Here is a 17,762-nt window from a genome sequence, read left to right as displayed (position 1 = left end):
TCACACACTGTATGAATTTAAATAAGTTGTAAATGCCTTGGATTTGATTTAGTCATTTCTTTGATCTAGTGATGAAATAAGGAATTGTGGCTATCATTGAGTTTTTGAAAAGCATCTACTGATTAAAAATTTTTAAAACCGTTTCTAAATGCTTAGTGTGAAGTGCCCTTGGTTTAGCATTTTCCATTATTTTGCTGTTTTTAACATCTTCAGGAATACATATGATTTGGAGAAATGCAGTATAAGATGGTGGCTAAGAATGTAAACTCAGAAATCAGGCTGTTTGGGTTCAGACCCTGGCTCTGACACCTAATGGTTGTGTGGCCTCGGGCAAGCCACTCAGTTTCCCTGCACCACACTTTCCTCTTGTGGAAAGCTGGGGTAGTAATAATGCCTGCCTCATAGCATGGCTGTGGGGGTACCTGTTTAAGCACCTGCAAATCTAGAGGACTTAGACTAGTACCTGGGTCATGGTAAGACCGTCGTTACTATTAGTGGTTCTTACAACTCTCATTATTATTACCACTTATTTAAATGTTCCAAATAGAGGTTACTTTCATCCCATTTGGAGGCACAAAAACTATTTTCTTAATCCTTTATGCGAACAAAAGTCCAAATTATTGATAACAATAGGTAAAATGGAACTGATGCATCAGTAGTGAAATGGGTGCTATGGGGAAAGTTGTAACTAAGTTATGCAGGTTTGAAAGGTATCTGAACATCTCACAACACTCTTCAAAAAGACATCCTGTCTGGTTACAGAAAAGATGGAGCATGAGCATTTTTCATGGTTCAGCACTGGGAGCCAGGGACACATCTTTGCTTCGCCCCCTTTCCTTGCCTGATACATTAGTCCTGAAAGTAACAAACCCATGACTGTAGACAACTCTCCTGGATTCTGTTTGTCCATCGGAAGTCCCCATTTAGCAAGGCAGAGAAGGCAGTGAGGACCCAGGCTGTCTTTCTGGAGGTCCTGAGAGAAGAAGGCTGCTGACAAGGGCTGCTGCAGAGAGGATCGGGAGCTCAGAGGCTTGGGCTGGGAGAAGTGGTTCCTCTATTAAGAGCACAACTGCAACAACAGATGTTTAGGGTTCTTTGTCTTCTAAATGTGTCTCACAGATGTGCAGTATTTATATACAAATATAAAAATTATATACAGGTTGAGCATCCCAAATCTGAAAATCTGAAATTTCAAGTGCTCCAACATCTGAAGCTTTTTGAACATCAACATCATGCTCAAAGGAAATGCTCATTGAAGCATTTTGGATTCGGATTTCAGACTTTGGGATCTGGGATGCTTAACCCAGTATACATTCTGCGGATATTTGAAATCTGAAAAAAATTCTGAAATTTGAAGCACTTCTGGTTCCAAGCATTTTTGATAAGGCACGCTCAACCTGTAATATGTATTTTATATATGCAAGTATGCATGCATGCATAGGTGTGTATGCATATATATGTGTATATATCAGTCAGGTAGTACACATATTTGATCTCATTTTGAACTTTGAAGGAGTGCATAATTAGATTATTTTGTTTCCATATTTGAAAACAACATCTGTTTTCAATGGTAAGCAGAAAAATTGTTGAAACATCTGTTACAGTGGCAAAAGGCTGTGACTGTTGTTCATGTTTGAGGTGAGTAACATTGTGATACTGACTTTTGGAGTAAGATTTGTAATGATAATAGTACAGTGTCCTACATCAGAGAAATGAACATCCATGTTTTTGTCTTCAAGTGGGATAATTGTAGGTGGAGTGTGTGAAAATGGAAGCTTATTTCATGCACACATAATACCTGTTCCCTTCTGGCATTTTTAACTAAATGAAATATATAGGAAAGTGGGATTCAGGCTTGTGACATATCTTCTGGACTTAAGGCTCGTTCTCATGGCTTTGCTTGTTTGCATTCTGTGATGTTGTCCGCTCAGAGGTTTGTCTTCAGCTGAGGGATCTGAACAACACAGTGATGGATAAGATGAGAGAGATTGCTGTTTAGACCATGTGGCCAGAGGGAGGGGCAGTGTGTGTGACACACAGGGTAATCACCTCATTCTGGTTTGTCCAGGACTGCTCTAGTTTTAGCACTGAGAGTCCCCTCAGTCCCTGGGCAAACCGAGATGGCTGGCCACCCTACTTGTTTATAGCTACTGTGGGTATAAAACTTGCCACACTAGAATTATGTCTTGTCCCTACCACTGTCAAAGGCTCTACATCTCAAAGGAGGCATGGAAAGTAGAAAAATAAATCTAAGATTAGCTAACTATCCTGTAAAGGCTAAGCAAGGCAGAAATGTTTCATGAACAGCACTGAATTTATTTTCAAAGCATTTTTCTTAGGAATGTATCATTGTCACTGTAGGAAGAACTTGATATGCTTCCATGGTATGATAGGCTTATAAATTTGAGAAAAATTAACCACAAGATATTTCCAGACCCCGAACATCTCATTTTGGGCCCATTGCACCTTCATTCTAGTTTATTTCCGCTTTGTTCTTTTTCTGAACAACATTCAATGCTTGTGGAAACACACCTGTTGGACTTAGCTCAGTGAGCATTTCCCAGTTTACACGGAGATATATTTTTCTTTCTTCTTAGTGGAATGCTTGACAAAAACACACATACCTTGAAGGGAGTGTGAAGTGTGAGGCAAGTCAGAGGGATGCCGAGAAGCTGCGTCACTGCGAGGCTTTTGACCGTAGCAATTGTGGCGGTGAAAAACACCAGGCTGTTAATTGCCCCGCAACTCAGGGCAACTCCAGCTAAAATGCAATTGCTTTGTGGAAAAGTATACCAAGAAACTCGAATGTGTGTACGTATGTATATTTTCTTCTGGAATATTACAGCCTTTTTCGTTGTGTTTATAAATTTGAGAACTAGCATCAGGGCGCAGTGGCTCATACCTGTAATCCCAGCACTTTGGGAGGCCGAGGTGGATGGGTCACTTGAGGTTAGGAGTTCAAGATCAGCCTGGCCAACATGGTAAAACCACGTCTCTACTAAAAATACAAAAATTAGCTGGGCACAGTGGCAGGTGCCTGTAATCCCAGCTACTTGGGAGGCTGAGGCCCAAGAATCGCTTGAACACAGGAGGCAGAGGTTGCAGTGAGCCGAGATCACGCCACTGTACTCCAGCCTGGGCAACAGAGCGAGACTCCATCTCAAAAAATAAATAAATAAATAAAGTGAGAACTAGCAATGGTCTGATAGAGCTTTTGGTCTGCTTTGAAATCTGCACGCTTTCTAATAACTTGGCATCTTTCTTATGGCTGTCAGATGAAGACACATTGCCTCCAAGAAACAGAAACTGTTACTTTCATATCTTATTTGAAAAATGGCAATGATTTTAGAGGACAGTCTATCATTTTCCAGAGGAACAGATGTGACCCCTATCTACAGCAGGACAATTCAGACCGTCACAACTTTGAGTGGGTTCTTTTGACTAACTCAGAGATCCTTGAATTTACCTGAAAGTAGAGAAATGAATTAATAATGTAAGTCTGTAAGAAAGAGTGGACTCTCTGGCTGTTGTTTTTCTGAAGCCTATAAAACCTTGTAGATGGGCCCTTCATATGTGAAGTAGGTCCCAGGTGTGAATTCCCTCTGTGCTTCCTCAACAGGAGACCCACGCATGGGGACCCAGGCTGTGCATGCAGGGCAGTCCATCATCATCCCCACCTTATAATGATGCCTCGAGCTCCCTCTTTCACCATATTTTCCCGTGGCCTCACCGATGGGAACAGTTTGAGCCGATTCTGCAGTTTCTTATCGTTAGAGAAAACTTGCATGAATCTACATATCAGTTAAAATAATGAATAGTTCTTTTAGTCCTGCTGTAGCCTCTGCTACCTTAAATCAGATTACAATTCTTTGAGGGCAGGGATTGATTTTTGTTCACCTTTGCTTCTCTTGTATACAACACACCATAGCACACCACACATATCAGTGTTCAAGAAGAATTTGTTGGTTGAATGAATGGAGCTTTGTCTTGTGCCTGACAAGTTAATAAATATTTTTACGTTTGTTTCTTTGTCCTGCTCTTTGTTGCATGGGGAGGGAGTGCTACAGCAAGACGCAACCAGAAGTAGTGTGTTTCGCGGTGACTGCAGGACATGGCGTGCCATTCATTGAGCGGTGGCTCTTTCTCTCACGCGGATCCCGTGGCAGTCTGCAGTCTTTATGTTCCCCTTGCCCTCCAGAGTCTAGAGACAAAAGTGGTAAAGTTGATTCATGCTTGGACTATCCAGGGTTCCTTGTGTTGCTTTTCTCTCTTGATTGACAGATGTAGATTGACTTAGTGATGAAGATGTTTTCTCGGTTCCATTTATGAAGGGCAGGGAAACTCAGAACACTTTCTACCACCTTCCCACAATTTCTCAGTTAGCTCACCCTTCCTATTCCAATTAGTCAGGGAGTTCACTCTTTCCCCTTGCCACCACCTTTGTTCCGGCCGTTGGCTTAATTCTGCTTAGATTCCTGCAAGAAAGCTCAGCTGATCTCCAAGTCTCCAGCTTTATCCTTTGTTCACCTCCCAATCCAGTTAAGCAGATCTTTCTAAAGGCGGCATATAACACCCCCACCCCACCACCTTTAAAATCCTTTTAGTAGTTTCCGGGCCTCAGGATGAAGTTGGAGTGCTGGTCCTACTGGCCTGGCGCTGCCTGCCTCTGACCTTGTCTGGCAGGCTTATTTCTCCCTTTCCCTTCACAAGGCAGCCAAGCTCAGCCTTGTACACTGTCCCAGCTGCCCCAGGTGTCTCGTCATGAGACTTGGCACATGCTGTCCTCCTGCCTGGAATGCTATCATCACGCTGGTTTTTACTTTTAGTTTCAGATTTTACCTCAGATTTCAGATCTCATCACTCTGAGACCATTTCCCAGGCTACTTCCCTCACCCTGCTGCCGACACAGAGCAGGTTCAGTGGGGTTTCCCTGGGGTCTGGCGACACCTCTCCCTGTTGCAGGTCTTGTCTGCCATGTGCTGCCAGAACTTGGGCCTTGGTTCTCTCTACATCATAAGCTCCTGAGGACAGACACTGTGTATCTCAGGCCCTAAAATAGTGCCTGGTGCATCGTCAGCATTTGGTATCTATTTGAATAAATTAATTGTTTTATGCCTAATATTAATTTTCTTTTCATACTTACCTGTCAAAGTACATTTGTAGAAATAAAAAAAAATCGAAGAGAGACACATTCATTAATGATGTCAGTGGCGAGATCAGGCGGTCCATGCCTTCCTATCTCGGGTCTTGCAGGGTGGAAATGAGGGATAAATGCCTCACGTTTCCTCTCGTCTGCATCTGCTATCCGTCTCAAGAGGTGCTGGCTGGTGCAGTCACATCACACTTTTCTAAACTCAGAATTGAAGTGGATTTTTACTTTACTTTTATTTTTAAGGACTTGTGTTTTGGGGTATTCTTACGGTTTGGGAAATTTTATGGTAAGGACTTGTTCTTTCCTTTAAGTGCTCCTAGAAGAAAAATAAATGATAAAAGAAATAAAAATCTCAATGAATTGTGACATATTGTAATATGTCTTGTGCATTTCTGTGTACCTTGGCAGATTATTGTGACCTAACCATAGCTAATTTTCATTTGAGAAATATATGTCCACGAAGTTTCTGTAGTGTGTTCAAATGTGATTTTATTATAACCATATTATTATTAAAAAAGTTTGTATAGAGAACACTGCAGCATCTACTTATTCCATTATTACAATGGTAACATCATTTTTTTTTTATGAATCACTTGTGGAATGACATTTTGGCAGTAAATCAATGAGTTTATCATGGAAAAGTCTTCCTCCCAACCTCCTCCTACCCTGAGGCTTTTCTCTTCAGAGGGAATATCATTTTCACCCTCGTGCTTAAGATTCAAGGATAGAATTCATGCTTTTTAATATATAGCTTAATGAATTTTGACAAACATACAGTGTTGATCCACTATCACAATCATAAAATATAAAATAGTTCTGTCACCCCCCAAACTCTCCCACACTCCATTGTGATCAACTCTTCCTCTACCAGTAGACCCTGGCAGTCATAGACCTGTTTTCTGTCCCTATAGTTTTGCATTTTCTAAAATATCTTATGAATGGGATCCTAAAGTGTTTAGCCTTTGAATCTGGCTTGTTTCACTTCTCATAATGCATCTGGTACTCATGTCTTTGTTGCACATATCAGTACTTTGTTCTTCTTTATTCATAAGTAGTATTTTATTGTGTGCATGCACCACAGCTTGTTATTCTATTCCCCAGCTGAAGGGCATTTGGGATCATTCCAGTTTTGGCCAATTACAAATAAAGATGCTAGAAACATTCACAAATATGTTTGCATGTGAACATAAGCCTTTATTTTGCCCAGTTACATGCCTGGAGTAGACTTTCTGGGTCTTATGGTAAGTGTATGTTTATTTAACTTTATAAGAAACTTGTACGAAACCTCAAAGCTCTCAGGGAAATAATCAGAAACTTAGCTTGCTATACCTAGCCAAACTATCATTTGAGGTAGGGGGCAGGGGGATAATGGCAGTTTTAGACATGCAAGGCATTCTCATTATCTTTTACTGCTTAATAAGCTGCCCTGAAACTCATCTTAAAACAAAATAATCATGTGTTTTGTACACAAATCTGCAATTTGAACAGGAGTGGGAAAGCTTATCTTTGCTCCACATGATGTCAGCTAGGGTGGTTCCACTGATGGCAGTAGGTTCCTCTTCCAACACGACTCACTCTCATGGCAAAAGTTGATATTGACTGTTAACTGAGAGTTCATCAGAGTTAAGGACCAGAGACCTCAGTTCCTTTCTACATGGGCTTCTCCGTGTGGCGTGGCATGGACTTCCTTCAAAGATTGTATGCTGGATTCCAAGGACAAACATCTAGAGAGAAACTGTCACATGAAAACTATATTGCCTTGGGCCAGGTACAGTGGCTCATGCCTGTGATTCAAGCACTCTGGGAAGCCGAGGGGCGGATCACATGGTCAAGAGTTCGAGACCAGCCTGGGCAAGAGACCAGCCTGACCAATATGGTGAAACCCCATCTCTACTAAAAACACAAAAATTAGCTGGGCATGGTGGTGTGCATCTGTAATCCCACCTACTTGGGAGGCTGAGGCAGGAGAATCACTTGAACCTGGGAAGCGGAGGTTGCAGTGAGCCGAGATGATGCCATTGCACTCCAGCCTGAGCGACAGAGTGAGACTCCGACTCAAAACAAATAAAACAAAACAAAATACTATAGTGCCTTTTATGATGAGCCTTGGGAGTCACAAAGTGTCATTTTCACCATTGTGTCACTAGCTGAGTCACAAAGGCGAGGTTCAAGAGAAGGAGCCATAGACCTGTCCCTGTGTGAGGTCATGGGAGGCTCTGGCAGAGCGTGTCTGGTGAGGAATGTTGCTGTGCCCTGTATGAAAATGATCATTGGCTACATGAAGGCTCAAGAAGTTTACCAAAGCTCTTTGAGAGAATCTAAAAGGGACACATTCCAGGGAAAAAAATAAATCTGAGAAGAAGTAGAATATTAGGAGTGATAATGAACAAATAAGATGGTAAAATATATTGGTTAGTGTAAATGAATGTTGAATATTTAGAGCATGGAAAGCAGTGTAGGAGCAGAGGGGATTAAAAACCTGTTAAAGTTCCCGCTTTGTCTCATAAACAGATACAGAAACATATTAACTCCAGACCTTGTTGCAGAATTTTTATATTTGGAACATGTTCAGGTTTTACAGCACCTCCTCATGCCTTTTCACTCAACTCTTGAAGATCTTCTTCTGCTCCCACCAAAACAGAATCATCTTTGAGTTTTTATCCTCCTTGAACTTAGCTGGTATTGACTGTTTGGGTTACTTCCACCTTCTTAAAGCACTCTCTTCTTTTGAATTCTGTAACACAAAACATTTCTGCTTATTTTTTCTGGCTCTCTTCTTCTTAGACCTCTTTGCCAACTTGCCTTCCTCCACCTGTCTTTAGACCTTGGATTTCCTCAATCCTTGGTCCTAGCACTTTGCTACCTCCCAGCTTATTCTCCCTCTGTAGGTAAGTTCATCCAAGCTCCTCAGCTCACATACCAACCATAGCACCTGCAGATAACTCACAAATTTACATCTCGAGCCCACATCACTCCTTTGGGCTTTAAACCTATGTATTCAATGGCCTATTCATCGTATTTTCCTGGAGTTTTTTCAAAGGCGCTTCATACTCAGTCGGTTCAAAACAGAACTCTTTTGTTCTTCATTGACCCTGTTTTCCCTGGCTTACTCCTGGCTCTGCTTTCTTAACCTAAGTGACACTGCCATCCAACAGTTGTCCAAGCCAGAACCAAGGAATTATCCTTGATACTTCTTTTTCTCTTCCACCACATCCAGTCAATCACCAGTTTCTCTTATTGTACCACCTATTATCCCACAAATTTACTCACTTCATTGTGTGTCTACCTCTACCACCATTCCTGACCAAACTCTTGCCTCTCTCATTGGTCTCTACCTTGTTTCCCTATGTTTACTTTTGTCTTCTCTATCCATTCTCCATGCTGTGGTCAGAATGATTTATTAATATGAACCTGATCTTGCTACTCTGTTCCTTCAAATCCATTAGTATATTAGTCTGAATAACCAAATCCTTAATATAAACAGCAGGGTTTGTGTAATTCGGTTCTTTTCCTTATCTGCCTCAGTTTTTGATTGCATCTCTTTCCCTCTGACATCTGGCCACAGCCACTTTGGTATGTTGGTTACATTCTCAGTTTCCAGGATCAGATACCTGAGTTTGAATCTTAACTTTTCACTTACTAGGTATGATCTTAGATAAGTTCTTAAAAACAACAACAACTACCACCACCAAAAACTTTTATTAATGGACAAGTTCTTGAACCTATGCATCAGTATTCTTATCTCCGAAATGGTTATTAGTGTCAGCTTCTTAAGGGGTTTGTGTGAATTCAATGAGATGAAACGTGTAGTGGTAGCACAGTGCTTGACAGTTAATAAGCCCCCAGGAAATGTTAGATTATTTGCTTAACGAACCACCTCCCTGCTGGTCTCATTGCTCTCCCCCATCCGCTCACTTCCCTTGCTTACTACTGGCTTATCCTTCTGCAGCAAAGGACCTTCCATCCCAGCTGACTCAAGACAGACCCAGTTTATGTCTGTTGTAGATTAGTTAACACTTATTCATTGTTCTTAGGTATCCCCTTTTACTACTGGTTTGTGAAATAAATTACATGATCACCCATTTGTGCTCAGTTCAAGAGTAACCTTTTTTAGGAAACCTTCTTTGATTCCTACAAGGACAGGTCGTCTGTTATTCGTTCTTACAGCACATCCTGTAACTTTTTTTTTTTTTTTGCCATAATTACCACAATTACAGTTAAAACAGGTAATTGCGTAACTAATTCCTTGAGGTTTGTTTCTCCTATTGGGCTGTAGGCCTTTGGAGGACTGGGACCCCAGGGGGGTCTTGCCTCACCCCTGAGTTCTCAGCATTGGTCTTACCCAAGTCATTACTTAGTATATTTAGAGGAGACAAGAAACAATGAACAGGATCTGGTTTGGACTCCGTGTCTGTTTCTGACTTTAAATGTCAAGTCATTTCCTCTCACTGGTCCTTCATTTCTTCATCTTGTAAATTAAGAAAATTAGGCTTAATGTTCTCCAGAATTCCACTGGACTCTACATTGTATAAGTCTAGCCACCAGGGAATTTTTTAAACCAATTTTTAAATATTTATAGTCATAAATTTAAGAAGGATATGAAATCAATTTACATCTCCCCAAAGATAAAGTAAAATACTTTGTTGGTCAGTGAATGAAGTTCTGGTCATTACCCTTTTTTCTTATTATGAATTCCTAATTTGTAAGCTCTGATGTTATCCCTTCTTTCTCAATATAGCTGAGACAAATGTATAGTCTGTATGATCATATAATTACGGTTATACCTATTTACAAGTTTAAGACTGAGTCAATAGAAAAAAAATCCAAGTGAAGATTGTTGAAAATAAACTTGTGTTTCTCCAGGAAGTCAACTAATCAAACACTTTTTGTTGTTGCTGTTGTCATTCAGAACAAAATAATCCCTGAGACAGTCTCATGAAAAACCTAATGCATTTTTTTGCTGAGTTTTATAATGAGATTAAAAATAAATGAAGAGCAGGAAATGAAATTATAACACCAGTGGGAAATCTTTGAAAGCATTTTATAGTTTTTTCCTTCTAATGTAATACGTCTGTGAGATTGGGCAGATTTTTGTTTGCTTGCTTGCTTATCATTTGTGTTTATAATGTGGAGGAATCAGCTGAACCTGACTTACCCCTTTACAGCTGATCCATGCCTACACAGTAGTTGCTTGGAGCTAAAAGCAGGAAAACCTGGACACTGGGGCATACTGCTCTGAAGTCCTGGTGGCCTCTGGGAGGGCTTATTCATGATATGGGACACAGGGTCTCCTGAGGTCTTGGAGGAGTTTTCCTGGTAACTCTGAGGAATGGTGGGTCATGGTGTGGTGACCATTGGTCTAACCCGAAAGACTATAGGAATGAGGGCAGGGAGAATTGTAGAGCGGCAGCCGATACTGCTGGTGAGAATGAAAACATCCTCAGAGTGACTTCCGTACCCGTTCTGTTTCTGTAATGCTGAGTTATTGTGAACACCCACCACGCGTTATTGTATCACAGCAAGCAGCTCATCTACCCCACTCCACCCCCAAGTCCTTGAAGTGTCTCTCTGTTTCTTGGCCTTACTGGAGGTAAGCCAACATGAAAAATGAAAGATTCATTTATACTTATACTGAAAACTCTTGAGAAAAGAAACAGAGGCTTTGCCAAAAGAGATAGTACATACAGGCAAAGAAGAAAGATGAGCTGAAAACCAGTACCTAAATAAGTCCAGAAGCAATCTCATTTATAGATCACAGAGTGAGATCGATAAAGGAGATAATATGGAGAAATGAGACAAATATAGAAAGCTCTAAGTATGCACAGATCACACTTTTGCTGAAATAGGCACCTACAATGAGGACCCCATCCCCACCCTTGAGGGTTTGGAGTGATCTTTGGGTAAAAGCTCTATTCTAACTCTTGAAATGGTTAAACTTTTTCTAGATGCATCTTTTAATATTACTTCCTCTTTTATTCCTTTTTTTCTATTTTTTTAAAAATAAACGTATTTCCTTCTTTTAACTACGAAGCAGCTCTTGCTGATAGCAAATAAATACTTAGAGTATGAAGATTCTTCCTTGTAGCATTTGACCAGTTTGTAAGGCAGTGGTTCCTTAATTTCAATGATGCACCAAGCTTTTCCAAAAATGAGTTCCAAAGGGAATTGATTTTTATCTGCAATACTCTCATCCTACGGACAGGATATTGACTACACTTGATAGAATGGAAGTGTAAAACCAGAATGAAGCATTGCAGGAACAAATCCATGGGGGCGGTTCATGATCAACAGAATCATTCATTGGATGGAAAGATCGGAAAACTAGACAGTGTCAATAGAGACAAAAGGTGAAATAAAAGCATTCGTTTCCTGAAAGAGTCTTTCCCCGGAAGGTTTTTGTTGACTGGCTCTTCCTTTTAGTATACTCTCTATTCCTAGTTGTTCATCGACTTATGTGAGAACCTTAAAACTCATAATCATTTATAATCAGTGTTTAAACATGGCAAAATAAAAGTACATACCATAGGCCCTGCTGGCCTGTTACTACATGAGTTTATTAACATTCACTGTGAGATGCCTTGGTATAGACTTACCCCTTTTATTTCTGTCTCATGTTGTTTTGGAAATTCTGCTTTGCTAATGCATTAGGTAGTTTCCTCTTGCTCTGGAAAGACAAAAGCTCAGTCACTGACATGGAGAGCCCAAAACTGCGCCCCCTGCTGCCTTGTGTATTTGGAGGTTGGCATAGTCGGTTCATTATGTGGCAGGCAATAGTTTGCATTCCAAGGGTGGAAGACATACACATTGGTTTTGTTTGAGAATTATATCATAAAACTGAGTTCTAACTACTTCCTGAAGATTGAGATTATTATTGATGAACTGATTATAAATTATTCTTAAATATAAAACCAAAAGCAAATTTTATTAAAACTACTTAGAAATTTGATTAAGAATAAGGGATTATTTCTAATAACTTTTTGGTAGGTGACAGCAGAGAGATTTGTTTGATCATGGAGTTTTTAAATGCTTTTGAAGTCTTGAAGTCCATTAAGGCATAGAAGAGAGAATAGGAGAAAAAAATATTTCCGAATGGCGCAGACCGATCACATGTTGATTGAAGTGCTATCAATGTGTATATTGAAATTGTGAGTCAAGAGCTATATCGCTAAAAAATAAGGGAAAGACAGCATCAGAAGTTGACTACAACAACGAGGGTGTAGTGGGAAGTAAAGTTGGACGACATGAGATTCAGTGTTACAGATGGAAGCAATTTGAGAAGAGGCGAGTGGAGTGGAGTGAGCATGGTAATGAGAAGTAAGGAGGGCGTCTACCCCACATCCAAGTCCAAAGGTGTGCAGGGTGGGAGAGATCTAGAGAGGGCTGCTAGGGCATGAGTGTCAGCAGTGGAGAACCAACCTTCCCGTTGATATTTTATATCTTAATGTGATCTTAAGACTGACTATGTTACTATGGTAAACAAGACAGTGTGGTATTAGTGGAAGGATAGACACATAGCTCAGTGAATGGAGTAGAGAACCCAGAAATATATTCACGCATGGATATATTTCCGATTTTTTGACAAGGGTACAAAACTCCATAGAATCTGATCAGAGGCTGATGTCCAGAATATGTAAAGAACCCCTACAACTTAGCAACAACAGAACAAACAAAATATTTACCCAGAGAATATATACCAAAGGTCAGCAGGTTCATGAAGAGATGCTCAGTGTCATTAGTCATTAGTGGTCAAACCACAGCAGGTCATGGCATGAGTAGGTCAAAACTACAATGAGTTACAACTTCACACCCGTTAGAATAGCTACTATAAAAAGTAGGAAATTAGCAAGTGTTGGTGAGGATGTGGAAACATTGGGGTCCTTGTGCATTGCTGGTGGAAATGTAGAATGGTTCAGCCACTGTGGAAGACAGTTGGTTGCTCAAAAAGTTAAAAATATGACTAACAGCAATTTCACGTCTAGGTATATAGCCCAAATAATTGAAAGAAGAGACCTAAACAGACCTTGTACACCAATGTTTATAGCAGCGTTATTCACAACAGCAAAAAGGTAGAAATAATCTAAGTGTCCATCCACAGATGAATAGATTAACAAAATATGGTCTATAGGTACCATGGACTATTATGTGCCCACAAAAGGAAGGAGCTTTGAAAAATGCTGCATCACATGGACGAACCTTGGAAACTAATCATTTACTATGCTAAATGAAACAAGCCAAACATAAAAGAACACCCATTGTGTGATTTCGCTTATATGAGGTCTCTAGAATAGGCAGATTCATAGAGTCAGAAAGTAGAATAGAAGTCATCAGGGACCCGGGGGAGGGAGAGATGGGAATTATTGTGACACAGGTACAGAGTTTCTGTTTGGGATGAAGAAAAAGTTCTGGATAGAAACAGTGGTGATGTTTGCACAACACTGTGAATGTACTTAACACTATGGAATTGTAGATTTCAAAATCATTAAAAGGATAAATTTCATGCATATTTTACCACAATTTTTTGAAAAGCAATTCAAGGGAGGAAAGGTAATCTTTTCAACAAATGGCTCTGGAGCAATTGGGTATCAACGGGCAAAATAATGAACCTGACTTAAACCTCACGTTTTATATCTTTTAAAACCTAAATGAACAATAAAAAAAAGACAAAATACCACTGCAGATTTAAATGTAAAATGTAAGGTTATAAAACTTTTGGGAAAACACAGGAGGAAATCTTCAGGACATAAGGATTAGTGAGGAGTTTTTAGCTACGGCACCAAAAACATGATCCATACATGAAAACAAAATCAATAAATTGAATTTGATCAAAATTGAAAACTCTTGTTCTGGGAAAGATGCTGTGAAGAGGATGAAAAAACAGGGAGAAAATATTTACCAGCCACATGTCTGTCAAAGGACTTTTATCTGAAATCTATGAAGAACTCCTAAAATTCAATAGTAGAAATTCATATTAGAAAATGGGCAAAGGAGATTAATAGACATTTCATGGAAGTGGACATACAGATGTCAAATAGGTATATGAAAATACCTTTGCCATCATTGGCCATTAGGAAAGTGCACCTTCAAACCACAATGAGATTTCACTTCCTACCTAGCAGAAGAGCTGAAATAAAGAGAGAATAAGAACATCAAATACTGTTGAGACGTAAAGAAATGGGATCACTCCTGTGTTGCTGGCTGCTGTGTACACTGGCATATAACCACCCTGAGAAACAGTGTGGCAGTCTGTCTAAAAACAAAACATACACTTACCAGATGACCTATCGGTCACGCTTCTTAGCGTTTATCTACAGGACGAAGACCTGTGTTGACACAAAAATGTACACGCAAATGTTCACAGAGGCTTTATTTGTAAGAGTCAAATTTTAGAGATTTATGTGATTAGTGAAAAAAACTAGAAACCACCCAGATGTTCCTCAGTGGGTGGAAGAGTAAACAAGCCGTGGTGCATCCCCACCATGGAATCCTTTGCGGCAATAAAAGGAATGAATGAATGACACAGGCAACAACTTGGATGGATCTCAGGGGTACCACGCGTAGGGAAAAACCCAGTCTCAAAAGGCTTTAGACTGTGTGAGTCCGTTTATATTGCATTCTCAGAATGACTCAGTGATGGAGAGGGAGAAAATGTTAATGGTTGCTGGGAGTTAGAGATGGAGAGGAGGGCTTGGGAGGGGAGCTGCCAGGAGAGGGCTGGATGTAAATTTAGGTGGGCAGCACAGGGGATATTTGTGGTGGTGGGACAGTTCTGTGTGTTGATTGTGGTGATGGTTATACAAATGCACATGTGATAAAACTGCATAAAACTGTATGATTGTGCACACACAAATGAGTACATGTGAAAATGATGAAATCTAAATGAGGTCTGGGTATTGTACCAATGACTATGCAGGTTTTGATATTGTACGGTAGTTATATAAGGTTTTACTTTGGGGGGAATTAGATGAAGAGTACATAAGACCTTTCTGTACAATTTTGGCATCTTCTTATGAATTATTATTTAAAATCTGATTTTAAAATATAGTTTTGCAGCTTAGTTATTATCAAGTAACTATTTGCATATGAATGTCAAGGAATGGAACCTTGTGGCATCTGAGAATCCCTAGGTTTGCTGTCTCCCGATGCATCTCCTCTTCCTCTTAAAGGCAACAGCTATCCTGACTTCTGTGTTAGCCATTTTGTATTTCTTATTTATTTATTTAAGACAGAGTTTCACTCTGTTGCCAGGCTAGAGTTCAGTGGCGCGATCTCCGCTCACTGCAACCTCCGCCTCCCAGGTTCAAGCGATTCTCCTGCCTCAGCCTCCAGAGTAGCTGGGACTACAGGCACCCGCCACCATGCCCCGCTAATTTTTTGTATTTTTAGTAGAGACGGGGTTTCACCGTGTTAGCCAGGAAGGTCTTGATCTCCTGGCCTTGTGATCCACCCGCCTCGGCCTCCCAAAGTGCTGGGATTACAGGCCTGAGCCACCACGCCCAGCCTTGTGTATTTTTTAATAGAGATGGGGTTTCACCGTGTTAGCCAGGATGGTCTTGATCTCCTGACCTTGTGATCCGCCCGCCTCGGCCTCCCAAAGTGCTGGGATCACAGGCCTGAGCCACTGTGCCCGGCCGCCACTTTGTATTTCTTTATAGTTCTACCCTTTGAGTATGCCCCCGAGTGCTATAGTTTTTTGACTTTCTATAAATGAAATCTTACTGTGTGTATCCTTGTGTTTCTAACTTCTTTGAGCATAGTTTTTGTAGCATTCGTATTTGTTCCGGAAAGCATTCGTTTTCATTGCTGTTTAATATTCCATTGTGCGTACACTCCAGTGTGTTGGTTCATTTTAGTGTTAGACTTTCCCTAATTAGATGATTATAAACTGCTGCTCTGGCCTTGCCTGTACACATCTCTGGTATACTTGTGCACATCTTCCTGTTGGGTTTTACCTCAGAACAGAATTGTTGGGTCATAAAGGTAGTCATGTCTTCAAACTTATTTTTAAAAATGTTTATTTTTCAAAATGATTTTCTTAACTGTCCATTTCTTTCAATAGCACTTAATGTCTTTTGACATATCACACTTATTTACAATGTATATTATTTGTCTTCCATCACTAAAATATAAGCTCCAAAGACCATGTGCTTTTTTTTCTATTTTTATCCCAGGTATCTAGAACAGAACATGGGACATAGTAGTCACATAATAATTACTTGTTGAATGAATGAATTGAATCTATGAATGCTGCAGCCAAAAGATAGTTTTCTATTTACTGATTAACTTTCCTTTCACATGAATCAGATTAGAACAAACAGAGGACTAACATTTTTTTCCTGAACCTCTTGGGACCAGATATGTTTTGGAAGTCTGAGTTTTTATTTTTCATATTTTGGAAAGATTATATAGTCCCTATACTGAATGTAGCCCAATATCACAATAGTGGTCTCTGAGGGCATAACATAATCAAATGTTTTAATGTTCTGCAGTGAAAAGTAAATTGGATAAGAACAGACTCTAAACAGCCTTATGTCAGTTAAAGTAGTTGTTTAGTTAGTAGAATTTTGAAGTATCTGCCTGTCAGACCATCAGTGAAGATTATGATGCTAAAAATTACACATCAGATTTACAAAAATGTTTAACCTCTCACTACCACTCTGTGAGATGATAGGCAACCCAGGTATTATTATACCCATTTAACAGATGATATCATCAAGGCACCAGAAAATGAGACTCTCACCCCATGGCTTACTAAACAGCAGAGCTGATGCACAAACCTTGTCTTTCGATTCTGTCCAGTGCTTTTCAACTATGCCGCAGTTGCTTCTTACTGAGGAAAGTAGCAATTTTTGTGAATTGTAAATTAACATTTCCAGAGAGGAAGAAAACTACTCTATAATGAAGCTGTCACAAATCATGCGCTGTTGTCCTGGGGTCTGGAACAAAGCTAATGGCAGCGTTCCTACGGAGGCGCTCGTATGCACTGGCCTGTTCAGGGTCAGAACTCATGTGTCTGCTGCAGAGACAGTGCTGAGCCCACATGCACTGGGCAGTCAGAGTCAGAACTCATGTGTTTGCTGCAGAGACAGTGCTGAGCCCATACAAATGGGGCAGTCCAGGGTCAGAACTCTTGTCTGCCGCAGAGACCATGCTGAGCCCCCATGCACGGGGCAGTGGGCCTTCAGCTCGGCTGGCCTCCTTTTCCTGTGTTCTTCCTTTCTTGAGAATTGTTTTCTTCCTGCATCAACTTCATAGAGCTTCATCTTATACTCCAGGCTGCTCTTCTCTCTCAGAAGGGGATCTCAAATCAACCATTTGGATTTATAATTTTCTTTTTCTTTTTCTTTTTTTTTGTTGTTGAGACGGAGTTTTGCTCTGTCGCCCGATCAGACAGAGTTTCGCACTGCCCAATCGTGCAGTGGCGCGATCTTGGCTCACTGCAACTTCCACCTCCCAGGTTCAGGTGATTCTCCTGCCTCAGCCTCCTGAGTAGCTGGAGTAGCATGGAGGTGCCTGCCACCATGCTAATTTTTGTATTTTTAGTAGAGACGGGGTTTCACCATATTGTCCAGGCTGGTCTGGAACTCCTGACCTCAAGTGATCTGCCCGCCTC

General features: G+C 40.4%; 1 protein-coding gene across 1 annotated transcript in view; it reads left to right on the top strand.

The window, feature by feature from the left end:
- The window catches only part of SDK1 (sidekick cell adhesion molecule 1), a 707,360-nt gene that overhangs the window by 55,780 nt on the left and 633,818 nt on the right, over positions 1–17,762 (top strand). The window lies entirely within an intron of this gene.

The sequence above is a fragment of the Mandrillus leucophaeus genome, unplaced genomic scaffold (genome assembly GCF_000951045.1).
Source record: "Mandrillus leucophaeus isolate KB7577 unplaced genomic scaffold, Mleu.le_1.0 Scaffold171, whole genome shotgun sequence".
NCBI classification, from domain to species: Eukaryota; Metazoa; Chordata; class Mammalia; order Primates; family Cercopithecidae; genus Mandrillus; species Mandrillus leucophaeus.
This window is presented reverse-complemented; position numbering and strand designations above follow the sequence as displayed.